At 45.8% G+C, this 27165-nt stretch overlaps 1 protein-coding gene across 1 annotated transcript in view; it reads left to right on the forward strand.

Moving 5' to 3' along the window:
* The first annotated feature begins 409 nt into the window (after nucleotides 1-409).
* AVPI1 (arginine vasopressin induced 1) overlaps nucleotides 410-27165 on the forward strand; it is a 272407-nt gene continuing 245651 nt past the window's right edge. Inside the window, exon 1 of the mRNA XM_069611562.1 lies at nucleotides 410-561. The gene's annotated coding sequence lies outside the window, so the exon portion shown is untranslated. The remainder of the gene's footprint in view (nucleotides 562-27165) is intronic.

Here is a 27165-nt window from a genome sequence, read left to right on the forward strand (position 1 = left end):
ATCTGGTTACCCTTCAAGGAATATTATGCAGCATACTGGGGTCCCTTAGGCCAAACTGAGTAAAACCATCATCAAGTACTTAAAACCAAGCTATTAGGTGAGCCTCACACTCCCACAATCCAGTTGGAAATTATGCAATGCAAGAGGAGCGATATTCCACACTGATGGTTTTGTGTGATTCTGTTGGTTTCCCACCTGTTTAAAGCAGTTTAATTTCTTACCCGAACAGTGAGGGAGAGGGAGGAGGGAGGGAGGAGACATACAAGTTACAGCGTTTTTGGTCTATTGCATTCACCTTTTTTTTGTGTTACAAAAAAAAAGCTTTATTGACCTTTAATGAAAATTCAACATGTATTATGTCCGACTTGTTATATAATCGATAAACATTATTATTTTTTTAAAAGCCCTAAAATGACCTGCAATTGCCTAAGTGTTAGGCGGCCGCATCCTGGCACACTTCTCAAGAAAATCTGCTGACAAGTCTCTGCCCTCATCTGAAAGATTGAACCCTAAGAAGGCAACCTTACGATGAGCTATTCTTGATTTCTTGAAGTTAATCAGGTACCCTTTTACAGCCAATGTGTGAATGACTAAGTCTACTTGTTGCAAGTTTTCATTGAGATTCTCATGGGTGATGTAAATATCATTTACATATTGCCAACAGTTAGGAATGTCTGCAAGCAAATGCTGTATTCTACTTGAGAATGTGCTGGGCAAATTCTTATACCCCTACATTATTCTAGTGAATTGGAAATGCGTTCCCTTAAAAGTGAATACAGTGTATTTATGGCTTTCTACATTTACAGGTTGTGTGAAATACCCATTGCTTAGATCAAGGTTTGTTTTATATGTGCATCTGTGTAAACTGGCTAGAAGTCCAGAACTATGTTGGTTTTGGACTGCCTCTGTCTTACAATGTACATTCAAAATTCTAAAATCCACAATAAAATGATAAGTACCATCAGGTTTTAAAACGGGGAGCACCGGACTGTTATGTGGGCTTGCTTGCCTTACAATTAGCCCCTGGTCCATTAGTTGGTCCACTATGGTTTGCATGTGGGCAATTGCGTGTGGCTTGACTGGATACTGCCTCTGTGGTGGGGTGGTTCCAGCACTGGAATCACATGCGCTGGATATTCCAGATCATGCCCTACATGATTTTTAAACAGCTGCACTGCTGCCAGCGCTGCCCAGTCTTGTGAATGTTTGCACTAGTTCCCCACTCACTTCTTCTGATAAGGCAGGCATCACTAACTCTTCACCTCTTGGTACTTGTCTCGCATGCAATGGTGGCCAATCTTGAAATGCTAAAATCCTTTATATTGGATATGTAACTGTGGCCAAAACAGTGCTTTAATCTCTTTGGGATGTTCACCTTCCAGCTGAATGTTATGTTATGTTACTTTGAATTTATATAGCGCCTTGTCGGGGGGAAATTCTGCCGGGGTCGGACGGGCCGTCCGCAGACCTCCGGGCAGGGAGGCCCCAACTCCTCCCGTATATCCCAAAAGAGATAGAGTATGAGACACACGCAAGAAGCAAGGTGACTCTGCTGTTTATTAGAGAAAAACGGCAGGGATGGGTCAAGGATCGTACGCGTCCGTCCTGACACACACACTATCGTGGGGCGCGCAGGCCCTTTTTACCTTAGTATGACGCGCTACTTGCGTCACATTGGAAAGTTAGCAAAAAACCTATCGCCACTCTTAATTGGTTGCTCGAGTGATAGGGTTAGTATAGCATACGTATAGAGAACAATGTTAGTGGTCAAGGTGTAGTCAGGTGATATATCTGGGTTGTCCCTACAATTAGATACATGAGAATTGTTGCATGAAGACCCCTGATGATTGGTTAATGCTAATGGCGTCAGTGATAAGAGCCCCATGTTCTGATTGGTGTGCTCGCGAGCCTCCCAGTCTGGGACCATCGCTGTTCCCAGCTCTCGGTGCACCTGTCATTTGCAACAATGTTTCACTATGAGTACGTGCAGACAATGAGAGGACTTATTCATAAGCTGGAAGGCCGACTACTCCCACTGTCGCAGATGTCCATTGAGCCTTTTAATTGTATCTGCCTGTGTCTTGTAACGAGGGATCCAGACGCCTTTTCTGGTCTTGGCATCCTGTCAGGTTCGGCTTGGTCACGTGAGGTGGGACCGTGTTTGAGGCAGAATTCTGTACAATTAATATTGTTTTTCCACTGTGTGCCTGGTTTAATTTGCAGGTGTGACTTTGACGTTGGTGTGCGGCGTGCGAGGTTGCAACATCGTGCCCTTGATTGTCCGCTTTCGGAATGTGGGTTTGCAACATTGCGACCTTGGCTGTCTGCTTTCGCCGGGCTCATTCTGCAGGATCAGCAACCTGACTCTTGTTCTTTTAACGTCCATGGAAGCTCTTGCTTGCGGCCTACTTAGGCCTGGTGTATAGGTGGAACCGTTTGATGCACAGGCGCTTTAGGTTATAGTATCATATTGTCTTATCCCCAGTATCGTGTCTTCGTTATATGTTCTCATTATGGCACCTGGTTTTAGGAGAAGCGTAAGCAAGCTCTTTAGATGGGTTCATGATGCGTCTTGCGTTTCTGCATTTTGGGAGCCTATGTGGAAAATAATAAAGATGCACGTCCGTGAGTATGTCTGTCACCTACGTCATAGCACTGAGTATATTCTTCGTGTAGATTGGTGCGGGAGTGTCCGGTGTGTATATTTGCACAGGTGTGCTGACCGTTGGCTAGGTCGTCATGGCATCTCTAACGACGTGTAGGTTTTAGTCTAGTTGATCCGCGCCGCAGGTGTCGGCATGGACAGGGCGGGCTGCTGGGCAGGCAGATGGACACATCCGTATGTTCCTGTACCAGGGTATTTGGTCGTCTGGTAGATGGGTAAACTCTTCTCGTGGCGGGTGCCTGGGCCGTGATCCTTTAGGCCAGGCGCGAGAGGGGAAGGATGGGAGCCTGGTCTTCCATTCTCCCACTTCAGTCCCCCCTCTGGTCGACTTGTCGACCACAAACATATCCTTTTCGTTATCTCCTCTTACTCTCCATATCTTAGTTATTGCTCCTAAATGTCCATAGTGGTTCACATGATCTTCAAATGACCAATACATATATTCACAGGTTCCTCCAGGAGTACAGTATACCCATTTCCCTATGTAACTCCTGGGGTTTCTTGGGTTCTCGATTTTCGCAGATGGTGGGTCCAGGTGGTTGGTGATGATCTGGTTGCGCAACTTCTCTCTCTCTTGTATGATTGTGCCTGTGTGTTGGCCGCCATCTGCTGGCATCAAGGGGTGCATACCGACCATTTCAAGCAATTCGTCAGTGGTGCGTGCCTTCCGGGCCTTCCAAAATCTTATTATGATCAGTGTAGCTCCAGCCAAAATAGTACAACCAACTATAATTTTCAGTCCATCTGACAGCCAAGATGGCATCCATGACCATAATATTGAAAACCAGCTCTCATCCTTTTTCACACCTTTACTTTCATCCATCATTTTGGAGTGCATCTGGGCCAATTGTGAAACTGCTTCTGTCAGTGTACCATTGTCAGCATCGTTAGCAGGAATGAACGTGCAGCATGATTGTCCTATCTTTGCGCAGACTCCTCCTTCCATGGCTGTGAGGAGGTCCAATAGATATCTGTTCTGAAGTGCTACCATCCTTATAGCTCGCAGCTCCTCTTTTATTGCGTTAAATCCATTTACTGTAGAATTGATGGTCATCATTAGTTCCCATCTAGTTATCTGGAGCCATTTTGCGTTTGCGTAAGCCTGCAGTCCCGGATGTATTATTGAGGAGAAGAACATTGCTGCTCTGCTGAATAGTCTGTGTTCTGGCGGAATTGAAGTGAGTGCCGTTTCCGATCTTCCCCATAGGTAATTTCCTGTCAGAGGTTCTCCTTGTCTTTTCCTTCTATTTAGGACAGTATTATTGCTATTGTTCCTGTTCCCTGGCCCCTCCTGAGGTGGTGCAGATCTCTTCTTCCTCTTGTCCCCTTCATCCATTTTGGGAAAGTTCGCCACATTCACATGCTTCTGGGGTACCACTAGTGATGGTACATTGACGTGCACCATCGTGCATACACCATTCCACAGAGGGGGCAGTGTGTGGTATGCCTTTTCTCCACAGGCCCAGTAATGGTCCATTATCACTGCTGTTCCTGCTCCCCCCTCAGGTAACTCCATCACGCTTGCACAGTTGGTGTTGTATCCTACATCCACCTCTCCTTTATGTTGGTAGCATACCGTAGGCGCAGTCAGCGGCAGTATTGTTATTGGGTCTTCATCCGTCTCTAGCCACGTGAGCATGGGCACGTACTTGATCCAAGTTGTCCAACATCTGTGGTTGTGTGCATCGATAGTTGAAATAGTTTCTTTCGTTACCATGTTGCTGCCAATCACTCCTATCTCCCATTTGTTGTCCAAGTACACCTTCCCCGTTATCGTCACCAGTGGCCTCTCCCAACATCCTGGTTTACCAGGAACTTCAGTGGCGTACCAATCACATGGTAAATACTGCAGTGTTACTTTCTTTGTTTCCCCTTTTTCAGGACCACTTGTTATGTATCTGAATGCTTCAGCATGTAAACTGCTCTTGTGGTAACTCAAATAAGTCTTGAGGAAATTGTTTTCATATGGGTATGAGTCTCGTGTTTTCCACACCAGATGCACCACTGTCCCTTGAAATCTTCCTTTCGTTTGGAACAGTGCCAAGTATATTATGCATCGTGCTGTCTTTTAATCTATTTCTGTGGCAACGAATGTTCGAGAAGCGCTCATGGCGTATGGTATTAATGAGCAAACGTAGCAGCTGTCTTCTGTTGTCTGCTTACCGATGCGGGTCATGTGTTGGTACCATATGTTGTTCGAGATGTGTGCTGAATCTTGTATATAATTGTCAATACCTTTATTATCTGAGTATGTGCTGCGTTTAACTTTATTTTGCTTGTGTGCGATTTTACTAGTATCACCTGACGTAATACCTGTTGCAGCTGGGGATGGGGGTGTATTAGGTTTGGGTACAGCAATAAGATTTATAGCATAGCTGTACTGCCATACAGAGGCAGCCAAGAACCCGGTGATCATCAAAATCCCTATTATTTTTATTACACATGCTAATTTCACCGGCATTTTGCTCTTACCTTGCTGCAGTCCGGCAGCGTATTCTTGCAACGTTAAAGTTGCCCGCCTGAAAATTCTCAATATGCTGGTTATTAAATGTTAGTTGTTGTTTTTAAGCTCTCCCTATCAAATAGTCATTCAGTGCCCAGGCAAAGAGCTGTTCCCACGCTAATCTAAGCGATCTATCTCTTAAGACAGGCAAGTATGGGTGGAGGTGGGGCATTGAATATTCTATGGCCAAGAGGAATGCTGTGTAGTAGACACGTACCCTTCTTCTTTTCAGGCACGTTGGCCTTTTTATTTCATATACAAATTGGTGTGACAATTCTTCTGGGTAGTTATCGTCTGAGGGTACCATCTACTCCTGGGCAGTGAATTTGTTAGTTATCTATTTACTTAGCAGTACAATAATACGCAGTTCCTGCATGTGCGAGAGAAAAGAAAAAAAGAGCATTCACGTGTTTACATGTGTACGTGTGCAGGACAATGTCCTTCAGTTCAGTTATTACTGCAGTGGGGGTAGGGGTCAATGGGCAGGGGGTTTGGGGCTCAACTGGCGGAAGTATCTTTACTCTTTGAGCGTGTGACCATGGGGTGGGCAGTATGGGGATCACCCCTTTCTTCTTCAGTTATTGTCTTTGGGGAATCTGGGGAGTGACAGGGTAAGGGAACACTTAGGCCGTTAGCTGTGGTAGAACTCTCTTCCTCCGTTGGTGATGTTGTTGTTGTTCTCCCAATGGATCTGTCGGTGGCGCTGGGGTGGGTCTGGAGTTTGTAGATCTTTACATCGTGTAGGTGGTTCCAGGCACGCTTGTCCTGTAGCTTTACTGCTCTCGTTGATACCTCTTCTACCAGATGGGGGCCAGTGAATCGTGGACTGTTCCACTTCCTGTTGAAATTACGAAGTAGTACGTGGTCACCTTTAGCAACTTTACACAGTCTTTCCTTTTCCAGTTCTTTATCCACGTCTTCTTGTTGATTGCTGTTAGACCCGCCCCGCATGCGCTCGAGCTGTTGAGACACAAACACTACACTAGTAATCAAAGAAGACACATATTGGTACATTTCATCACCAAGAACACTCGCGGTACTCTCGTGGTCGGTAAATGCTCTTGATGTTGGCGTTAGGGGAAGGCGCATTTGACGTCCGGTAACCACCTCGTGAGAGGTGAGGTGGTGGTCGGACCCTGGTCTATTCCTTAGCTCAAATAGGGCTAATGGAAGGCAATATAACCAACTCTTCTTTGTTGTTTGCTGTATCTTTGCAATTGCCTCCTTTAATAGGCCATTCAGGCGTTCACATACACCGTTGGCCTGTGGGTGGTATGCACATGCAAATTTATGCTTGATGTTCAGCAAGGATGTGATGTGCTGGAACATTTCGTTTGCGAAATGTGGGCCATTGTCTGACCTTAGCACCTCGCACACTCCCCACCTGGGGAAGACCTCCCTCACTAGGAATTTAGCTGCTCTAAATGCATCTGGGTGTGAACAGGGCCCTGCTTCAATCCACCTCGAGAATGGGCATACTACTACAATCATATACCTATTTCCTTGATTTCCTTGACATATGTTGATCATATCAACATAGTCAATATGGAGATGCCGGAAAGGTCCCTCTGGCCGGGGTATAGTACCTCTTATCACCTTTAGAGTATGGCCGGCTGTAAACTGTTGACATGTGAGACAATTGCTGATAAAATTTGACACGTGAGAATTTAACTCGGGGCAAAACCAGTCTTCCCTAATTCGTGCTGCAATTACTTCCTTGCCTGTGTGGGCTGGATAATGTAATTGGCTCAGGGCGGTGTTCAAAAGTGCCAATGGTATTACAACCTTTCCAGTGTCACCCTGGCGCCATAGTGCGTCGGTTGGTGACATTGTGCATCCTCTTTTTACCCATATTTCTTTTTCGGCCATTGGTGCAGCCGCTTGTAGCTCCATAATCTGTGTGGCTGGGAGATGGGTGTACCCTTCTCTTATCAACATCTCCTTAGCCATTCCCCTCCCTCTCCCTCTCTGTGACTCTGGGGGGTTCCATATCTCACCAGTATGCAGCATACTTCGCATGTGCGTCTGCTGCTGCATTCCCTTTCGAGATGTGGTCTTCACCATTGGTGTGTGCGGTGCATTTTACTAAAGCTAATTCTTGGGGGTCATTTATTACTTCAATTAGTTCAGCCAATAAGAGGGCATGTTGCACTGGAGTGCCATCAGCTCTCCTAAACCCTCTTCTTCTCCATTTCGACAGCCCTGAGTGGACAGTGGATGTAACATATGCGCTGTCGGAGGATATGGTCACTCGTTTGTCAAAGCTTTCCTTCAACGCCAAGATCAGTGCAACTAATTCCGCTGCTTGAGCGGAGTAATGCTGTGGTAACTGTACACATTTCATTGCCACACACACTGGTACCGCCATCATTTTTACCACTGCTGCCCCAGTCCTCCTTATACCATCCCTTTGATCGATAGTTGATGACCCATCAATAAACAGGAGCTCACCTCCCTCTAGTGCGTTTTCTTCAACCTTTCTAGTACATGAGTACATTTCAGTTATTTGCGTACAGTCGTGGGCATAATATCCCTCCTCAATTACTTCTGCTAGGAACCTTGCAGGGTTGACCGTGCTACATCTAACAATTGATAGTTCAGCACTGGATAAAATGATCTCATAACCTGATGCTCTTTGCGTGGTTAGGGTGGACTTAGGTTTATTCAATATCGCAAATAGTGCATGTTCCACGAACAGTGTAGTTGGGCACCCCATGGTGATTGCTGATGCTTTCTCTACCGCAAAAGCAGCTGCGGCGAGACCTTGTTCGCAAGGGAAGTGACCTAACATCACAGGATCTAAGTGGCCGCTGTAAAATGCTACTGGTTTGTAGCCCATGCTTGTTTTTTGAGCCAACACTGCTTTCATTACTGCTGAGTCGCAATGTGAAAATATAAAAAATTGTCGCTCATGGTCTGGGGATGCCAGTACCGGAGCAGTTGATATCGCATCTTTTAATTCATCAAAAGCCTCTTTTATTTCCATCGTCCACCCCAGCTTTTTCTCCCCTTTATTAGCTTCCTTTAACGCCTGAAGCAGGGGTCCAATGTACGAACTGTAATCAAATACCCATGCTCTACAGTAGTTGCACAGCCCCAGGAACTGCTGCAGTTCCCTCACTGTTTGTGGCATTGGAGTGTTTGAAATGGCCTGTGCTCTTTGTGGTGCAATCTTTCTTCCATGTTGGGATATAAGCTGACCAATGTAAAGTACCTTTTCTTGGCAGTACTGTATCTTTTCCATGTCTACCTTGTAACCTTTTTCAGCCAATATTGTCAACATCTTTAAGGAGTCCTCTCTGCATGTTCTTTCGTTCGTACTGCAAATTATTATGTCATCCACATACTGCAACACTGTGCTTTCCACTTCAATGTTACCCAAATCCATCTTTATTACTCTATTGAAAATTGAGGGTGATTCGCAATACCCTTGTGGCAATCTGGTGTGCTTCCACTTTGTGTTTCTGTAAGTGAAGTTTGTCAGATCTTGTGAGTCTGGGTGCAACGGTATTGAGAAAAAAGCATTTTTAAGGTCGATCACTGTAAATCGTGATGCTTCTGCTGGAATGCCACACAATATTGTGGCCGGGTTTGCTGCTACGGGATATTCTGCTTCTACTATGTTGTTCAAGGGCCTGAGATCCTGTATGAAGCGCCAAGACCCCCCTTTAGCCTTGAGCACTGGGTATACAGCCGTGTTACATGGTGATTCTGAGGGGACCAATATGCCATTATTTATAAGGGCCGTTATGGTTTCATATATGCCCTCATCTGCCTCTTTCGATAGTGGGTACTGTTTCACTCTGGGGAGTATTGCACCTTTTTTCAATTTTATCCTTACTCCCCCTATACTTTTTATGCACCCCACGTCATAGGGGCTAGTAGTCCACAATGATTTGGGTACCTTTGACATATCCTCCTTAAAGAAGGGGACTGGGGTGCATGCGGGTGCCTCAAGTGCCATTGCAATTTTCTGTGCTACTTGTTTGTAAGCCACTCTTAGCCGTATTTCCACACTCATCATAAACACCATTTCACCTTCCTCCTTTTCTTCTGAGAACAGCTCCTCATCTGACACCTGGGTGAGCCTACATCCTTCTGCTAATGCTATCACTGCCCTCCATGCTCTTCCTTCTCTGTCTTGGGCATGTACAGCAATGTAATCAGCTGTTGCAATAATGCTCTCAATGTCCATTAAGACCACCTTTCCTTCTGGTTCATTAACAGGTGTTTCTGGTCTGAACAGATAGGCTGCTGGCCTCCTCCATATTTTCCCTTCTATCCCTGGCATCCATGCAAATGCCATATCTGTTCCATATTGGAATAGTTCGCCATCTACGGGCTCCGCCCTAATCGCTGTCTGTCCGCAGTATGCTTGCATAATCTGTCGTGCTGTGAGCATGTTAATCCCTGGAGTAGAGCAAATTATGCCATCCTCAGTAAAGGAGATCGTCATATTCAACCTGTTCATTATGTCTCTCCCCAGTATATTTACTGGTGAGGCATCATAATATAGAAGTGGAACTGACAGGTCATAATCTCCAATAGATAAGGGAATGTTATCAGTAAAGGGAACCAACCCTCTAGCCCCAGAGAATCCTTGGGTGTTCATGGCTTCGCCTGACATCTTAAATTTACCTTCCCTTATGCAAGACCGGGTCGCCCCGGTGTCAACAAGGAATGATAATTTTTTGTCACCTATCGTTACCTCTATGCGTGGTTCCTCCGCACTATTAGGTGTTACTGACAGGATGGGACACACCAAGGCCGTCTGTGGGCTGTCCTATTGAGGGTACAACGATTGGCCATTTCCTGTGTAAGGGTTGTGTCCCAAGACCGTCACCCTACCCAGTTGTGTTTGTTGTGCTTGGGGTTGTTGTGTTATCGCTACCTGTTGTTGTGGCAGTGAATATGTTTGTGGCTGTTGTTGTGTTATTAGTTGTTGTTCATTTCCCTGCTGCAACGTCTGCTGTTGCTGTATGCCCTGCTGTTCCTGTGAGGGCCTTGGTTGTCCCTGTTCACTCCATGATGGTGTTCCTGGTCTAACTCTACATGTGCGTGCCCTAATAGTCCACAACTCCAACACACCGGTGGTTCCCTACTCTGCCATGGAAAGCTCCCTGTGTTGTCCTGGTATACTGGTTGCCCTGTGGGGTAAGAATTTCTAAGTCCTCCCACCTGCTGTTGGGTGTTATATCCGTATCCTCTCCCTCTCATAATTCCTCCTCTCCCCCTGTTATAATTATAATACCCAGCTCCTGGCATTGGGTGTCCACCTCCCATGTTGGTCGTGTATGGTTGGAGTGGCGGCGCCTGTTGTGTTATAGTCTGTGAAGGTGGTATTTGGAAGGAATCTTGTGCAGCCACTACTTGTGTGGGGCTTTGGGTCATTGTTGTAGGCGTAGTTATTAGTGCCCCTTCCATTGTGTATTTAGTAAGCTTTTTCTGTGCTAGTTTAGCCTCTTCCGTTTTCCTGTCCTCTTCCTTTTGTTTCATTTTTCCTTGCCATGTCCTGCAATGATGCACTATAGTCAGTTGTATTTCTCGCCATGGTTTTGCTTCCATTCCCACTACTTTCTTTAGTTGTTTCTGAACTCCTTCTGGGAGCCCTTGTACTAGTATATGATAAAATATTGCTGGTGTTTTATCCCATTGTTCTCTAGTTTCCATGCGCCACTTCTCTTGGATTTCCTGGATATAATCAACAGGATCTTCGTTCTCACGCATCTTGCGGGAGGTAATTGCTCCTATGTCTGATGTGTCTGGGTACTGTACCCTCAGCGCCTGCATAGTGCATGTCTGCAGTTTGCGAATGGTGCCCCATCATGCGATGTGTTTGTTATTGTTACCCAGGGAATCCCGCTCTCTTCCAAATGTCATCCGCTGTATCCCCTAATATCGATATTAGAAGGCCCTTTACATCTCCTACTGCCAGTTTCTGTCCTGCGGTGTGTTTTTCCATTTCATATATCCACTTACCCGCACCTCCACTTAATGATGGGAGCCTGCATTTTATATTTTCTTTATCTGTATGCTTCCAAGGGACATACTGTAGTCTAACCCCTCCTCTCTCCAGAAGTGGCATTAAGTTATGTCTCGTTGTACCCTTTGTGTTCCATAATATCGAGTCCTCACACCCTTCCTCCTCTTCCCTTTCTTCTACATCGTCAACTTCGTCTGTATTTCCCCTGCTCGTAACTCTTTCTTCTCCATCTTTTCCACTTCTTCCATCATTTCCTGTATTTAATGTGGGCATGTGTATTCGTCTTTCCTGCCTGCGTCTTGGGAGGTCTCTGAGCCGACATGCATAGGGTGTCAGTTCGTCTGTGAAGGGCGTGATTTTTATTGTGCGTAACGAGCTTGAGGTGGTTGAGCATGTAGGGTGCGGTGGGGGAGGGCGTGATGGGGATGGTGCGGCCTCATGTGTCTGTCTTTCCGCTATCCCTTGCTTTCCCTCCTCACTTCTCTCCATCTCATCCTTTCTCCTACGGATCCATAGTGAGTCTGTGTTGGTCCGGGTGATGTATAGTTTATCTAAGCTTTCCCTTTCACTGTTTCTTCCTTCCTTCTCCACTCCTTCTTCTTCCTCACTACAAAAGTCAGTCATAAACGGCACCCCCCACTCGGTCTTTTTCCCCTTGATTGTTACTGTTTGTAAGTCTATTAGGTCCAGTTCTCCTTTTTCTCCTTTATCAACCGCTCCCCTTTGTGCTGATGTTGTTGCTACTTCTGTGTTTCTATATACATCCCCCCATGCTTCACTCTCCCTTCTCCTATCTTCTCTTTCTCCTTCATTTCTCTCCTCCATCTCCCTACTATTTTCCTCCCTTTTCCTTTTTATTTCCTCCATCACTTCACTACTCATCTGTTCCAATATTCTTTCATCCTCTTGCTTCCTTTCCCATTTCACCCTTTCTCTTTCTACTATACTCTGTATCACCCTCCCTTCTTCATATTTCCTATTAGTTTCTGATAGTAATCTCCTCTTCCACATTGCCATTTCTTTTTCTTTTTCTTCTTCTTCCCTTTTCTTTTCTCGCAGCACTACTCTTGATACCCTTTCTGCTGCTGCTTTTACCCTGTCAGCTTCTCTCCTTTGCTCCTCTGTTCGTTCCCTTATTTTTTCTAATTTGTTCTTACCTTCTTTCCTTTTCCTCGCTCTCTCTCTCTCCTCCCTCTCGAACTGCTTGGTCAATTCATTCTGCTCATCCCTTAACTTTGCTAGTCGTTCCTCAAAAATCTCTTCCTTTTGTCGTAACAGCTCTTCCCCCCTCATTTCACTCTCCCTGGTATTATCCTCGTCTGTTTTCTTTACTACCTCCTTCTCTTCTCCTGTTAATGAACCTCGTAATTTTAATAATATCTGTGCAGCTACCCACTCATCATTTCCTATTTCCACAGTTTGTTCTTCTCCAGTTCTCCCCTCCCCTGCTGGCATCTTCCTATGAGCCATATATGGTGGAGGGCTGTATGCCGGGTTCGAGTATCCCTCAGCCGCCCTTAACTGTCCTCTTTCTATTTCTCCTAATTCTCTTAAAGGGTACAACCCCCCCTCCCTCTGTTTTCACTCCCTTCGCTAGGGTTATATCGTTGCTCGGTTCCTTTTTTATTTCATCTGATGTATTATTCTTTTCTCCTCCCCCTCCTTCGTTCTCCGTGTTCTTTGGGTCTTCACTCCCCTTTTTCCCATCCTCTCCTTCCTCCTTAATCTCTTTTTCTTTCGGTATTTCCCCCACAGTGAACATTCCATTTGGTCCTGGTCGGGACCCTTGGAACATCCTCCATAAGTTAAACACCTCCACGTGGTTTGCCAACTTCTTCCCTTTGTATGTATTGTGCAGATGGTTTAATAGTGAATGTTGGGCATATGGATCGAAGCTACCATTAGGCGGCCACGGTGTTATCGTTTTGTTATCCGTCCCCTGGGTCCATTCTATGCTATACTTAATCAGTTTCTCCCTATGGGGTGGCAGTGTTGTACATATGTGTTGTAGTGGAGTAGTGAGGGTGTTCCCCCACCCTCCCGATCCTGTCTCGTATGACATAGTAGCGCTCCACTTGTTACCCTTCCCCTATCTGGTAGTGGTTCTCTCACTAGCAGTTTACAATATACAGCCTTATATCGTTACCTGGCCCCGTAAGTTTGGGGACTTGCGATAGTCCGCTAAGGAAAATTACAAAAATATAGTATTTTACATTTGTATATTTTCTTCTGTCTTTCCTTCTTTATACGACACCCTAACGGCCCCCTGCGGCCGAGTCGCACATAGCCCCCTGCGGCTGCGTACCCCTTATGACGTTCTTATACAGTCGTCCTGTTTTCACATGCTCCTCCTCCTTCTACACTTGCCGTGGCCGGCGTTCTCCGTGCGCAGCCACGTCCCCCGCTCTGCCTTTCCTCGATCAACTCATTTACCGTTTATCTCCGTTTCCATTCCCTTACCACAGTTCTCTTCCCCACCATTCTCAAAAACGAGGATGCCTTGTGCTCGCGATATCCTATGAAAGCCCTACTGGTGACGTCACTGATCTCTTCGAGCTACTGGTAAGTTCTTCATATATTCTTTAAGTTCAAAATACACTTGCAATCTACCCCCGTTAACCTTACAGCTGTCTTCCTGTCACTCCTGGAACAAGGTAATCAAATCAATAATATAATCGGACTGCGCACGCTGCGTCGCCTCGCGTGTGATACGCCCCTCGACAGGAGGGCTTAACCAGCCAATTATCTTCCGTATTGGGCAACTAACTAGCTACCGCCTACAGGGAAACGTCATCTACCTATCGAGTTTCTTGCTCGAACAATAGGGATCCTCATCTACTCATTGATCAATAAATGCCAAATCGTAGGAAACCACACACACCCACCCTTACACGTAGTCGCGACCTAGGCCAATCAGTTTCTACGAGCGGCCGCACGTGATGTTTTCGTGCTCCGCCCCCCCCTCGCGTAACGTAGCCGACTGCTCTCGCACTCGTTCGGCTACCATTCATTTCATTGCCTACACTAAATTGTCAAACCTTCGCCGTGCACCTGTGCAACACCTCCCACCTCCCGTATTTAATTCCTCCCCCCTCCCTCACAATCTCACATTGCTTGTTGTGCGTGGCATGCTCACCAAGTTCTCTTGATGCGGGGCCGCTCGACTGCGTGCGCCCCTCCAAGCGGCTCGCCACCTCCCCTCGTCTGGACCACGTCTGGACACTCGCCAACCGTGGGCGGGATACTTCTCAACCGGCTCCCGAGGGCCAATATCCGGATTGCGCTGTCCTGTCTTCTCACAGCTCCGCGATGGTCCTGTAGTCCTCAGAAGGGGGCAACGGCAGAGGGGGCCGCGCCGCCGGGCCTCCTCGCAACGGGAGCACCTGGAAAAAGTAAAAATAAAAAGCAGATCTTAAACAGATCTCAGCAGTGCCTCCAACTTGTCGGGGGGAAATTCTGCCGGGGTCGGACGGGCCGTCCGCAGACCTCTGGGCAGGGAGGCCCCAACTCCTCCCGTATATCCCAAAAGAGATAGAGTATGAGACACACGCAAAAAGCAAGGTGACTCTGCTGTTTATTAGACAAAAACGGCAGGGATGGGTCAAGGATCGTACGCGTCCGTCCTGACACACACACTATCGTGGGGCGCGCAGGCCCTTTTTACCTTAGTATGACGCGCTACTTGCGTCACATTGGAAAGTTAGCAAAAAACCTATCGGCACTCTTAATTGGTTGCTCGAGTGATAGGGTTAGTATAGCATACTTATAGAGAACAATGTTAGTGGTCAAGGTGTAGTCAGGTGATATATCTGGGTTGTCCCTACAATTAGATACATGAGAATTGTTACATGAAGACCCCTGATGATTGGTTAATGCTAATGGCGTCAGTGATAAGAGCCCCATGTTCTGATTGGTGCGCTCGCGAGCCTCCCAGTCTGGGACCATCGCTGTTCCCAGCTCTCGGTGCACCTGTCATTTGCAACAATGTTTCACTATGAGTACGTGCAGACAATGAGAGGACTTATTCATAAGCTGGAAGGCCGACTACTCCCACTGTCGCAGATGTCCATTGAGCCTTTTAATTGTATCTGCCTGTGTCTTGTAACGAGGGATCCAGACGCCTTTTCTGGTCTTGGCATCTTGTCAGGTTCGGCTTGGTCACGTGAGGTGGGACCGTGTTTGAGGCAGAATTCTGTACAATTAATATTGTTTTTCCACTGTGTGCCTGGTTTAATTTGCAGGTGTGACTTTGACGTTGGTGTGCGGCGTGCGAGGTTGCAACATCGTGCCCTTGATTGTCCGCTTTCGCCGGGCTCATTCTGCAGGATCAGCAACCTGACTCTTGTTCTTTTAACGTCCATGGAAGCTCTTGCTTGCGGCCTACTTAGGCCTGGTGTATAGGTGGAACCGTTTGATGCACAGGCGCTTTAGGTTATAGTATCATATTGTCTTATCCCCAGTATCGTGTCTTCGTTATATGTTCTCATTATGGCACCTGGTTTTAGGAGAAGCGTAAGCAAGCTCTTTAGATGGGTTCATGATGCGTCTTGCGTTTCTGCATTTTGGGAGCCTATGTGGAAAATAATAAAGATGCACGTCTGTGAGTATGTCTGTCGCCTACGTCATAGCACTGAGTATATTCTTCGTGTAGATTGGTGCGGGAGTGTCCGGTGTGTATATTTGCACAGGTGTGCTGACCGTTGGCTAGGTCGTCATGGCATCTCTAACGACGTGTAGGTTTTAGTCTAGTTGATCCGCGCCGCAGGTGTCGGCATGGACAGGGCGGGCTGCTGGGCAGGCAGATGGACACATCCGTATGTTCCTGTACCAGGGTATTTGGTCGTCTGGTAGATGGGCAAACTCTTCTCGTAGCGGGTGCCTGGGCCGTGATCCTTTAGGCCAGGCGCGAGAGGGGAAGGACGGGAGCCTGGTCTTCCATTCTCCCACTTCAGCCTTATGTACCATGGGTATGATCTCAAGGCGGTTGAACGCCCTCGGGAACCGTAGTTCAAGTCAGAAGAGAGAGAGAGAGCATCATAAGGTACGTGTGAGCACCGGAAATGTGTGCAGCAGGTGTGGTATTCGTATGATAGTTGCTTCTTAGAGGTAGGTGTGGTGGATGGGAGATCATGAGTATGTGTTCGTACTGGCAGGGTGTTATCCAGACCGATTCTGGCTGCGTTAGGCCTGAGGAGAACACACTAGGCTGGTGGGTGTGTAGTCAGCTGTGATTAATTAGGATGATGGGGAGTATGAGGCAGGTGTTGCTATGAGAACAGCTATACCGAATGTGTCAAAGTATAGCTGTGTTCTAATTGAGTGTTGGTGTATAGAAGAGAGTAAGCGTGGAGATGTGATATGGTGGTTTACATTAGGTGCTTGTGATTTAGCGCACTCCAACCGGTCCATGTACTCCTACTGCATATCCGCTCCACACACTTTCTACATCCGCCCCACAACTCTACATCCGCCCTACACTCCACATCCGCCCCACACTCCACATCCGCCCCACAACTCTACCTCCGCCCCACAACTCTACATCCACCCCACAACTCTACATCCGCCCCCACAACCCTACATCCGCCCCCACAACTCTACATCCGCCCCACACTCTACACCTACCTCACACTCTACATCCGCCCCATTCACTTCATCCGTTCAAGCCACGTTAACCGTTCAACCCACGTCATTCGTCACATGCACTCGATCCGTCCCATGCACTCATCCGTCCCATGCTCTACATTTGTCTATTCCATTCATTCCGTTTATTCCATGCACTCTTACATTCCGCGCCATCTATCCGTTCCATACACTGTCATCCATAACATGTATTCATCTTTTTCATCCACTCGTCCACTTTATTCCTCTTGCCCACTTCGTTCCTCTTGTCCATTTCATTTATTTCATCCATTTCATTAATTTCAACCACTTTAATGCTTTCATACAATTTGTTCTTTTCATCCACTTCACTACTTTCATCTACTTTACTTGTTCTATTCAATTTGTCCGTTTTAATTACATTAGTGGTTATTAGTTTTCGATTTCTTGTTCAGATCATGATGCTAGATTGTTATTTATGATATAGCAGTTTTGGGATAAGGTCATTGAATTGCTGTTATCAATTTGAGTTAAGAGTCGATTTTAGGGGAAGAGCCATGTTTTGAGTAATTTGCGGAAAGACATGAGGTCCTCTGTGAGTCAGATGTCAGGGGGGGGTGCGTTCCACAGAGTGGGGGCCAGGCATGAGAAAGATGATCCACCTAACCTGAGTTTGTTTTTGGTATGACTAGGAGGCCGGCAGAGCTTGATCTTAGAGTATGTGCAGGATGATAGGTTTTTAATTTGTCTTGAAGATATTGAGGTCCGGTTTTATGCATTGCTCGGTGAGAGATGCATAAGGTTTTGAAGGTCACCCTTCGGGCAACCGGAAGCCAGTGCAGAGTTTTGAGTGCTGGGGAGATGTGATCTCTTGGGCCAGGCGCTAGTAGCAGTTTGGCTGCAGCGTTTTGTGCTCTTTGTAGTTTAGTCAGTTTGTACGCGTGGACTCCAAGGTAGAGGGGGTTAGCATAGTCCAGTCTTGACATAACAATTGATCGGAGCGCAGAGAGTCTATTGGGAAAGGAGATGTATGGAAAAATGTGCCTCAGAGTTTTAAAGTGGTAGTGGCACGACTTTGAGACGTTGTTGACTTGGCGCGAGAGGGTTAGGTCTGAGTTTAGGGTGCATTCAAGGTTTTTTACTGAATTAGAGGGTGTCGGCGAGTTGCCCATTGGCGGATGGCCAGGGTAGTGGGTTTGGAAGAAGATCGGTGTTGCCACATACCAGGATTTCAGTTTTGGAGGGGTTTAGCAAGAGGTGATTTGCGGTCATCCAGTGATTTATATCGAGGAGGCAGGAGGCGAGGTCGGATCGGCAGTTGGGTTTTGAATTCAGGAGTTTTCGAATTAGTTGAGTGTCATCAGTGTAGTTGTAGCACAGGATATTGTGCAAACGGATTATTCGTGGGAAGGTGGTCATATAGAGGTTAAACAGGAGGGCTGATAGGCATGCTCCTTGTGGGACTCCAGTGTTAACTGGTCGGGCTTGGAAGAATAGGCGGAGAGTACGGTTATTTGGTTCCTATTATTGAGGAAGGATGCTATCCATTTGAGAGCGTTTCCCCGGATTCCCAGGGAGTGGAGGCGGTCAAGGAGGATTGAGTGGTTGATTGTGTCAAAGGCAGCGGATAGGTCAAGAAGGATCAGTGTGGCGCATCCCGCGGAGTCTGCAGTGTTTTTAAGGTCATCCCAGATTGAGGTTAGGGTGGTTTCGGTTCTGTGTCGGGCTTTGAAGCCTGATTGGGCGGGGTCTAGGAGGTTGTTGGCTTCGACAAAGGCATTTAGTTGGGAGTAGGCGGTGCGGTCAATGAGTTTGGAAAGGAACCTGGTATTTGAGATGGGGCGGTAGTTTTTGGGCTCGAGAGGGATTAGTGAAGGTTTTTTTAGAAGAGGTTTGACATGAACCATTTTGAATGTGTCGAGAAACATTCCTGAGGAAGGGAAGTCATTTATGACGATTCTTGCGTGTTCTCCTGCGCAGGTAGATGCGAAAATTTCTTTGAGGGTTGAGGCTGGGCAAGGGTCCAACGGAGAGCTGGATGGTTTGCGGGCAGAGAGAAGTTTGAGAAATTGGTCGTTTGATATTGGACTGAAGGAGTCGAAGTCGGTTGGGTAGTGGTCGCAAGTGGTGGGATGGCCGGTATGGTGGGTGGATTGCCAGGTGGGTGTAAGAGAGCTAGTTTGTTGGTTAGAGCGTTTCTTCTTTCGAGAGCTGTGGTGTCAAAATGGGGTGAGAGTGAGTCACACAGTGATTGTGAGGGGGTCGGAAGGGTGGTGGTACATGATGGTTTGGTGAATTCGGCGATGGTTTTGTGAAGTTCTTTGTTGGGGTTTTTACAGTTTATGATTCGGGAGTTGTAATGAGCTTTTTTTGCTTTCCGGATTTCAGCCTTCTACAGGCGATGGTGCCTGGCCAAGGTGGATCTGCTCAGGGGTGTTTTGTTTTTCCGCCATTTGCGTTTTAGGGATTTATATAGTTGTTTAGTGGTCTTTAGTTCAGGTGTGAACCATCAAGGAAAAAGTCCATGGCGAGCTGATGATTTGCAAGAGGGGGTAAGCGGTATTAGTGAGGTGTTGAGCCATGAGTCAAAGGCGTTGGAGGTTAGGTGTTCGTTGGGCAGGCGGGTAGGGGGAGGAGACTGAAGGAGTGCGTCGGCTAGGTCAGGAAGGATTTTTAGTTTCTTCCAGCATTTGCGTAGATTCAGAGGTTCTGGTTCGGGTAAGGGAATCGCGTTCGGTGAGCGAATGGTGAAAGAAACAATGTAGTGATCGGACCAGATGATAGGGGAGGGGGGTTTAGATGTATCAGGTTGTGGGAGCTGAAGATGGCATCAAGTGTGTGTCCTTTATAGTGAGTCGGGCCATTTATGTGGGTTTGGAAGTTAATCGCATCTAGACCGTCAACCAGAGAATGTGTCATAGGGTTGGTAGGAATGTCAAGCCATATGTTGAAATCTCCTAGAAGGGTGAGCTCGGGATGGTTTAGTTGGAGAGTGGCAATAGAGTCGCAGAGGTTATTTGCGAATTGTCTATCGTAGCCAGGGGGTCTGTAGATGATTAGCAAACTGTGGGAGAATGAAGGGGGGAGGGATAGTTTTACGAGGAGTGATTCGCAGGAACGAACGGAAGGTTGGTTGTCGATGATTGTGGTGTGGGAGTGAGACTTGAAGGCGATTGCTATTCCTCCTCCTCTAGAGGGACGGTTCAGTGGGATGAGGGAGTAGTCAGGGGGGAATGCTTCATTGGCGATAGGGGCAAAATTGTATTACAAAATACACTTCATTACTGGCTAATGTCTGCCCAGTGGGTGTATTGATTTGTGCTTTTCTGTGTGCCTTTGTATGCTCCAACAGTGCCTTGTGGCTGAATTCAAATATGGAACTATCAAACCCAAAGTCTAACAGAACCTCTATCCAATCAGTGTGTCGCTTAGTCTTGGGAATGATTTGATGAGTGCGTGGACTCTGCATTCTGTGAAACTTGTAGGGCTGCTGTGCGTTTTTTCTCAACTTTCGTGTCCTTCCCCTCAGTTTTAGAACAGTCTGGCATCCTTGAGTGTGAGGAATGAGATGAACTCTCATCAGTGGCATACTTTTGTGGACTTTTCCTGTGTTTTCTGTTTTTGAAATCATAGTCTGTTGGTCTAAAATGGGACTGTCCCCTAGGCTTACCCCAATATCGTCTACCCGTGAGTGTCTTGCCACTGCGGGCAGCCCTTTCTCCTGTTGCTCTCCCATTCGTTGGCTCATGCTCTGGGTATTTGTCTTCCTCTACTGGCGAAAGCTGTCGTCTATGTGGTTTACAACCCTTTTTACCTTCAAACGGTCCCCATCCTTTTGAGGGTTTCCCTTCCTGGTGTGTCTCCTTGTCTGGCCTACTATCCTTGTTAGCCTTCTTCTGTGTCTCTGTAGGTCTCCTACCTAGGTGATCTCTGCCTAGTGATTGATAAGTGCATGTCACTATATCCCCATACTGCTCCCTTTTTTCTTGCTTTTAACTGGGACAATTTTCTATGAACTTCTAACCTTGCAGGCACTCCTTTCAATAAGGGTAGAATTATGCTCTCAACCATTTGATCATTATTGGATGCTATGGACAAGCCGAAGTTTATGGTGGCAGCAGCGCCGTGTGTTCCCATAATGTCTGCCAATATTAAGGCTAGCGATGTGATAGACGGCGTTGTAAATAAAGCCAGCTATAAATTGAGATCCAACTGCTACAGCTCGCTACAGGCATTGTGCAGCTAGAGAGAAGGTACATGGCTAGTGTCCTATGCCTATGCTGTAGTGCAACCTGGGGACAGGCGGCTTGCAGCTGTCCTAGCTTTTCTGAATACCACTTGTGTATGTCCTTACTTAAGAGCATGACCCTAATATAATTCTCAATGTCTGTAGCTGCACTCAGGTGCTATGCCATGCTGCGCAGCATATTGTAATGCAAGGTTACGCAAAGTGTCAAAATGTGTAGCCAGTAGTTGATATTCTGTTTATAAAAAGGGGCCTCTGCGGTTTGGATGAAACCAAACTACAAATTCTAGTGACAGGTTGGGTGTGGTCAACGGTCCATGACTGGCATTTTTATGTTGTGGATAAACCAGATTACCTCCAAACCAGTTTACACGATTTGTATGTGTTAAAGCCAATTCAGGAAACTGGTATGGGTGATATTGGATGGTGTTTAAGTATGCCCTTATCAGGAGAGTTGCACATATGTTATTTACCTCGTTTGCTGTTTTGTTAAAGCAAAGAGAGATTCAGCGGGTAGCCCCCCTAATTGCTCTATCACCGCTTTAAAGTTGGTATTAACTCCCTGACAGTGAGATGCCCTAAGCCACTCAAACAGCGCTGTCCTACAATGGATGGGAATATTGATTTCCTGTTAGGCCATCGTTTGTACCCACCTAACCTCTTTTGATTAAAAAACTTTTTAGAAAAAATATTTTTGCTCAGTCCATTTATTTTGACTGGGGCATGAGGTTATGTTACTATTTGCAATGCTACAGTCATCTCTAAGACGTCCCATCTGGGGTGCCACTTGACTTGATTTCCTACGAGTTAGGTGTGACAATGAGCCTCTTATCGCCACCTCATTTGAGGCTGTGAAAATCAACCTTTGACCATCAGTCACTCATGTCAATCATCCACCCTAGGCTGTGTCTCAGTGCTAAAAGGCAGGTCTGCCTAGGTGTGTGTGCTCATCAACACGATTAAACATATACAGCCAGGAATTGTAAGGTTCTTGCACTCAGAGATAGCACGCTGATGCATTATTCTGAATTATACACTTGACACAGGAGTTATCATGTCAATGCATTTAATGTGACCCCCTATCTTCTGAGGGCCCTTATTTTCATTAAACAAGCTAAAGCAAAAGCAGATCATAGCATGGTATCACACCTATGAACAAGATTGCCATGTGGGTTAAGAGGGTATCTGGTCATTTCATCGACTGCCAAACCGTCAAATGCCATACCATTGAAACAAAAGTGTCGAAAAAAAGCATTAAATGAATTTTTTCAAATGGTGAAGGGTTTAATTTAATAAAAATGGGGTTTAAAGGTTAAAAAAGGGGTGTGGAGGGAACTCCCCATTATTTTTTAAAACATTTTTTAATGCTTTCGATGCTTTTTTCTAATGCATTTTTTTTCAATGATATGGCATTCAACAGTTTGGCTGTCGATGCAATGACTATGAACCGCAAAGAGCATGTTTGAATAGATAAATAATAGAACAAGTGGTGGTTTTAATTTAACAGCATGTGTAACCTTTATGTCTCATGAAGCTATGCTACACTATACTACACGCCATCAGTCTAAATGCACTCAGCAAGCCCTGCCCCTTCACTCACGTTCAGAGCAGAATGTGCTTCAAATGAAACAGCTCCTTGTGGGTTGACAAGTTCTGCTTAGCTGGGCCCGGCTGTCTCTTTTCTGCTGCTGCTCTGCTCAGGACTCCTCTGCTCTGCACTCCTCCTCAGCCCTGCAGGCCTCAATGCCTTGGCAAGCCTGCTGCTGATCCTCCCTTCCCCTTTTTCTTGAGCCTTATATGTATGAAAGAACATGGTTTCTCTGCCCTTGTGCATTCGTAATATCTGCTATCTGGAACAGTAAAGCCTAGAGCTGAGCGTGTCACCTTGTTTGTCGAGTTATGTCCCTTATGTCCAATTACATTAGGTGGGTTTTCGCACCTCTCAGGGAGAGCTCTGCACCCGTTAAGTGAATGCCTCCACTGTACTCTATGGCATTTGGCTATCTGTTGTGAAGAGACATTTCTCTCACTTTTTACTTCTTAACCTTTCGGACATGCACAATGCTTCTGTTCGTTTTTGACAATTTCCTGTTCTTGAATCCTTATCGGATATAACAGTTCCCACTGTAAAGTCCATTGGGCGGATCTCATATAACACCTAATGGTGTTAAGCAAACGCTCACACCTACTGGTGCAGAGTTAAAACAGGCAGCTATTTGTCATTTGTGGTTTGCTCATCTGCCAGAACAGGAAAGCACCACTTCCTGGACCTTGGTGAGGCCAATAATTTTCGTCAAGAAAGTGTGCATACTAGCTTCCTGTGAAAACATATGCTGTATGTTTGACGAACATTATTTTTGACAAACATTTTTCAGCTATCAATGGCTGCAGGCCGCACGAGATATAAAAGGCTGTCTTAAATTAGCCATGTTTTCATGTCACCTTTGTTAAAAAGATGTAACAGAAATCGCATTTTATTTATTTATTTTGGCTATCATTTTATATTGTATTCATTTAAACACACAAGAGCTTTATACAAACATAGACATGGACACAACAATAGGTTATGACTGGCGCCAAGCATTTTACTACTATTTATCATGTTTCAAAGCTTTTTTCAACTAGCAATCATAATTAACAAAACAGTACACATTAAAAAACCCACGTTATCACCTTCCCTTCCCTATAATATTTATAGTAAGAAGTATTCTTCCTTCACCTCCAATTATATAACCCCGTACAGAGTTTAAGACGTCACCTTACATGGTCCTGACCGTGTGTATTCTCTGTCTTAATATTCCGACTTGCATTTGAGACGTCTTCTTCTATCTCCCTTGAAATAGGATTACATAGGCATTCCTTTATTCACACAAAATTCCTGTTACCTCACTTTTTTCTATCTCTGTCTCAAACACATGATGCATATATTTACCAGAATCCATGGAGCCGGCGGCTTCATATCTCCATGTGCGTTATGCTGGCGGTCATGAGAACATACTCTGACAAAATCAGATCACCCTGCAGGTTATCACTCACCTATCACTTCTCCTGGAATCTCCCCTGTTTGCAGCACCCTGCACGTCAAGAGGGGTCTTGGGCTGTTGTCCCTGTAATCTACTTCGAGTCCAACGTTGGGCGCCATAATGTATAGGGGATCCTTCCCCCCCAACCACACATCTATCAGACATCCATGGATTCTCATGCTCTCATCTATTAGGCAGAGACAGGAAAAAACAGACAGCTGGGAGTCAAACGTGTTTATTCATCAAAAATGCACTCAAATGCACGTCTGCATCCAACCTATCTTTGTAGATGTTCCAAGATTACGCAACATGTGTATGTAAATTAGCACCTTGTACACGGTAGGCTTTTGATAGGCCAAGTTAGTTAAAGGGCAAACATCCCTTCATTGCCATTGGATAACTTATCACACATGTGCAATAATTCCACATTTAGCATAACTGCCATCGACAGCTTTTCTTTGATGCACAAAATTTATATGCCTATTTTATACTTGGCTGAGCACAACTATGAAAGTGCTCAACTGCTGCCAAGGACATTCTCCATGAGTCAATGGGGGTCATTACGACCCTGGCGGTAGAGGGTTAATGGGGCCGATAGAGCTGCCGGACCCGTTAGCCCTCTACCACCTCATTTCAAGGTCTCCTCGCTGGACCCACTAAGGACGTATGGTAAAACCAGGCGTCCTTAGCGGGTCCTGCAAGCAGACCAGGATGCAAACAACGGGCCTGTCATTAACGGGCTTGTTGTTTGCATCATTCCCATTCCCATTGAGCCCTATGGGGGCTCGAATGGGAATGTACCGGGTCCGGGTTCCCGGGAAGGGGAATTACGGGGCCCTCCAAGGTCGGAATGGCCCGGTACTTCCCCATTCCGGGAACCCGACCCGGTATGGGGGTAGCCATGCCGCTAGCAGCGGCATGGCTACCTCCATACTTTTAATGAGGCCCAATGTCTGCACCTTGTCTATTTCCTGAGGCTATGCCAAGTTTTCTGGTACTCAACACAGTTGGGAGAATATATATCCTCTTATTTTATGGTGCCAAAATAATACAGCTGGGCTTTCAAATTCGTTTGTATGATACACTTAGAACCCTTCTCCATAAGAACATAGGTAAATGTATCTAAGCTTTTATTAATTGCCCAACCTTATCCTATTTTTAACCTAACAAACTTAATTATCTGACTACGAAATTCTGCCAGAAACTGTCTCCAAGTGCATCAGTCCCTCTTGCTCTACTGAAACCCCTTTGCATGGTTTATAGTCCCCCCCCCACCTGGTGTAGGACTGGAAACCATTTTACATTTGAGTATCATTTTCTTCTTATCAGGGAGCTATAGTCTTCATTTATTTAAGCATTTATTTTATAAACACATTATTCATAATATATCCTTGTGCACTTATGGAGTATGTGCAATATTAAAGCACCCTTCATTCCTGTGCCACTCAAAACTAAGTGTGTGACTTTTTACTTTTAATAAAGGCAATCAAATCCTGATTTCTACAATGATGGACAGGAGAGTGAACTATTTGACATACCTACCACTGCCATTTTATTTATAAATCAGTTGAAAGGGGAGGGGTTAGCACCCTCTGTGCACATTCACAGTTCCTAAATGACTTTCTAATGTCCTGAGTAATTTCCCTTCTCCAGGATTCAAAGTCACTTCTGCAAATGTTCAACCAAAGAAAAGAAATGTCTTGAATATGCTGTTGATGTTTCAAAGTCAAAGTAAAAGTAAAAGTTCCTTAAATAAAGTTCCAAATCTCCTCTCTTTGGTGATTATCCATTTTCCACGTCTAGCCAAAATAGCACCAATGGCAACCTTGGTCACAATGCTTTTTTATCACTTCTTTGGGAATATTTGCCACAGTTAAAAAGAAATTGCAACATCAACGCTGTCAGCAATGTACAGTTCTTGGCCAACAGTTAGGACTTATTGAGTTACAAGTTTTACCATTCACAATTGTATATTTGTCAGGATGACTTTTCAGTGTTGCTGCGTGTACTTCAACAACCACACTTCTACTTCTTCTACTGTGAGAACAGTTACCTCTTGTCCCCCAGTCCTCTACCTTGTTTAGTCTACTGCAATGTTGCATCCACTGACATTTTGACATACCACCACAGCTTCAGTATTTTGGAACTACTACTACTGCTTCAATGATTTAGACTCTTAGACAGGCTTAGACAAGATATACTTAAAAGTACTTCCTCACCTTCTGGTAGGCAGAGCACTTTTCCTTTGAATATCTCCTTTCAAAGGGGGAAGCCTCTTTGCCTCTCTTGTCTGTCTATCACAATGGTTACCTGGATTTGCCTTTTAGACTTACTTCACTCTCTGTAACGCTCCCCTGGTCTCCACGGGGGCATTGCAGGAAGCTGAGCAATGGAGATCTGCGCGCGTCTCTTCCTGTCCCACTGCTTCACTCACGCTTGGGCGCTATCCTTAGGTATTTTAACGATGGGCTCTCCGTCCTACATCTAAATGCAGAGGCGCTTTAATGTTCTTAGGCACTTTCAATGGATCTAGTTCCTTCACTGATCCTACGGCCTGTAAGTGGAATCCAGACCAGCTGTGACTCGGTAAGTAAGTCTTGGTACCAATTGGTCTTGGTAACTGTTTTTGCTTAATGTGTTTCTTCTTGATGCCAAAGTTTCACTATTGTCCTTATTTCTTTTCAGGAGCGGTCTTGGAGATGCCAGGTTAAGCAATAGACTCCTAAATGCGGCGCTGAGCAATATTTATGCAGGTGGGTGTTAGCGTGTGAGCGCAGCGTTGAGATGTATTTTAAAATGGGTATTTTTCTATTGCGCGGCTAACCTGGTGTCTCTTTTTCCTTCCTCTGCAGGTGCGGTGATGCTCCAGAGCAGCGACTGTGTGGACTGCTTTCATGGAATCCTGAGATGACTGATGACTCTGTGTAAGTTTTCATTCTCCCTCCTTGTGTCCTTTTTGCAGGTGCGGTGGTCCTCAGGAGCGGCGGGAGAGAGAGCTGTTCGGATGGAAATGGAAAGACTGCTTCTCTCAGGTAAGAACTTAACTTATGTTCTTCTTCTTGTTTTTCCCTTCTTTGACAGGTGCTGATGGTCCCTGGTTCCCAATGAAGAGAACAGGGTGTGGCTGAAGTCCAGGTAAGCAGGAGC

Source organism: Ambystoma mexicanum, chromosome 8 (genome assembly GCF_040938575.1).
Source record: "Ambystoma mexicanum isolate Mex_15411 chromosome 8, UKY_AmexF1_1, whole genome shotgun sequence".
In the NCBI taxonomy this organism is placed as follows: Eukaryota; Metazoa; Chordata; class Amphibia; order Caudata; family Ambystomatidae; genus Ambystoma; species Ambystoma mexicanum.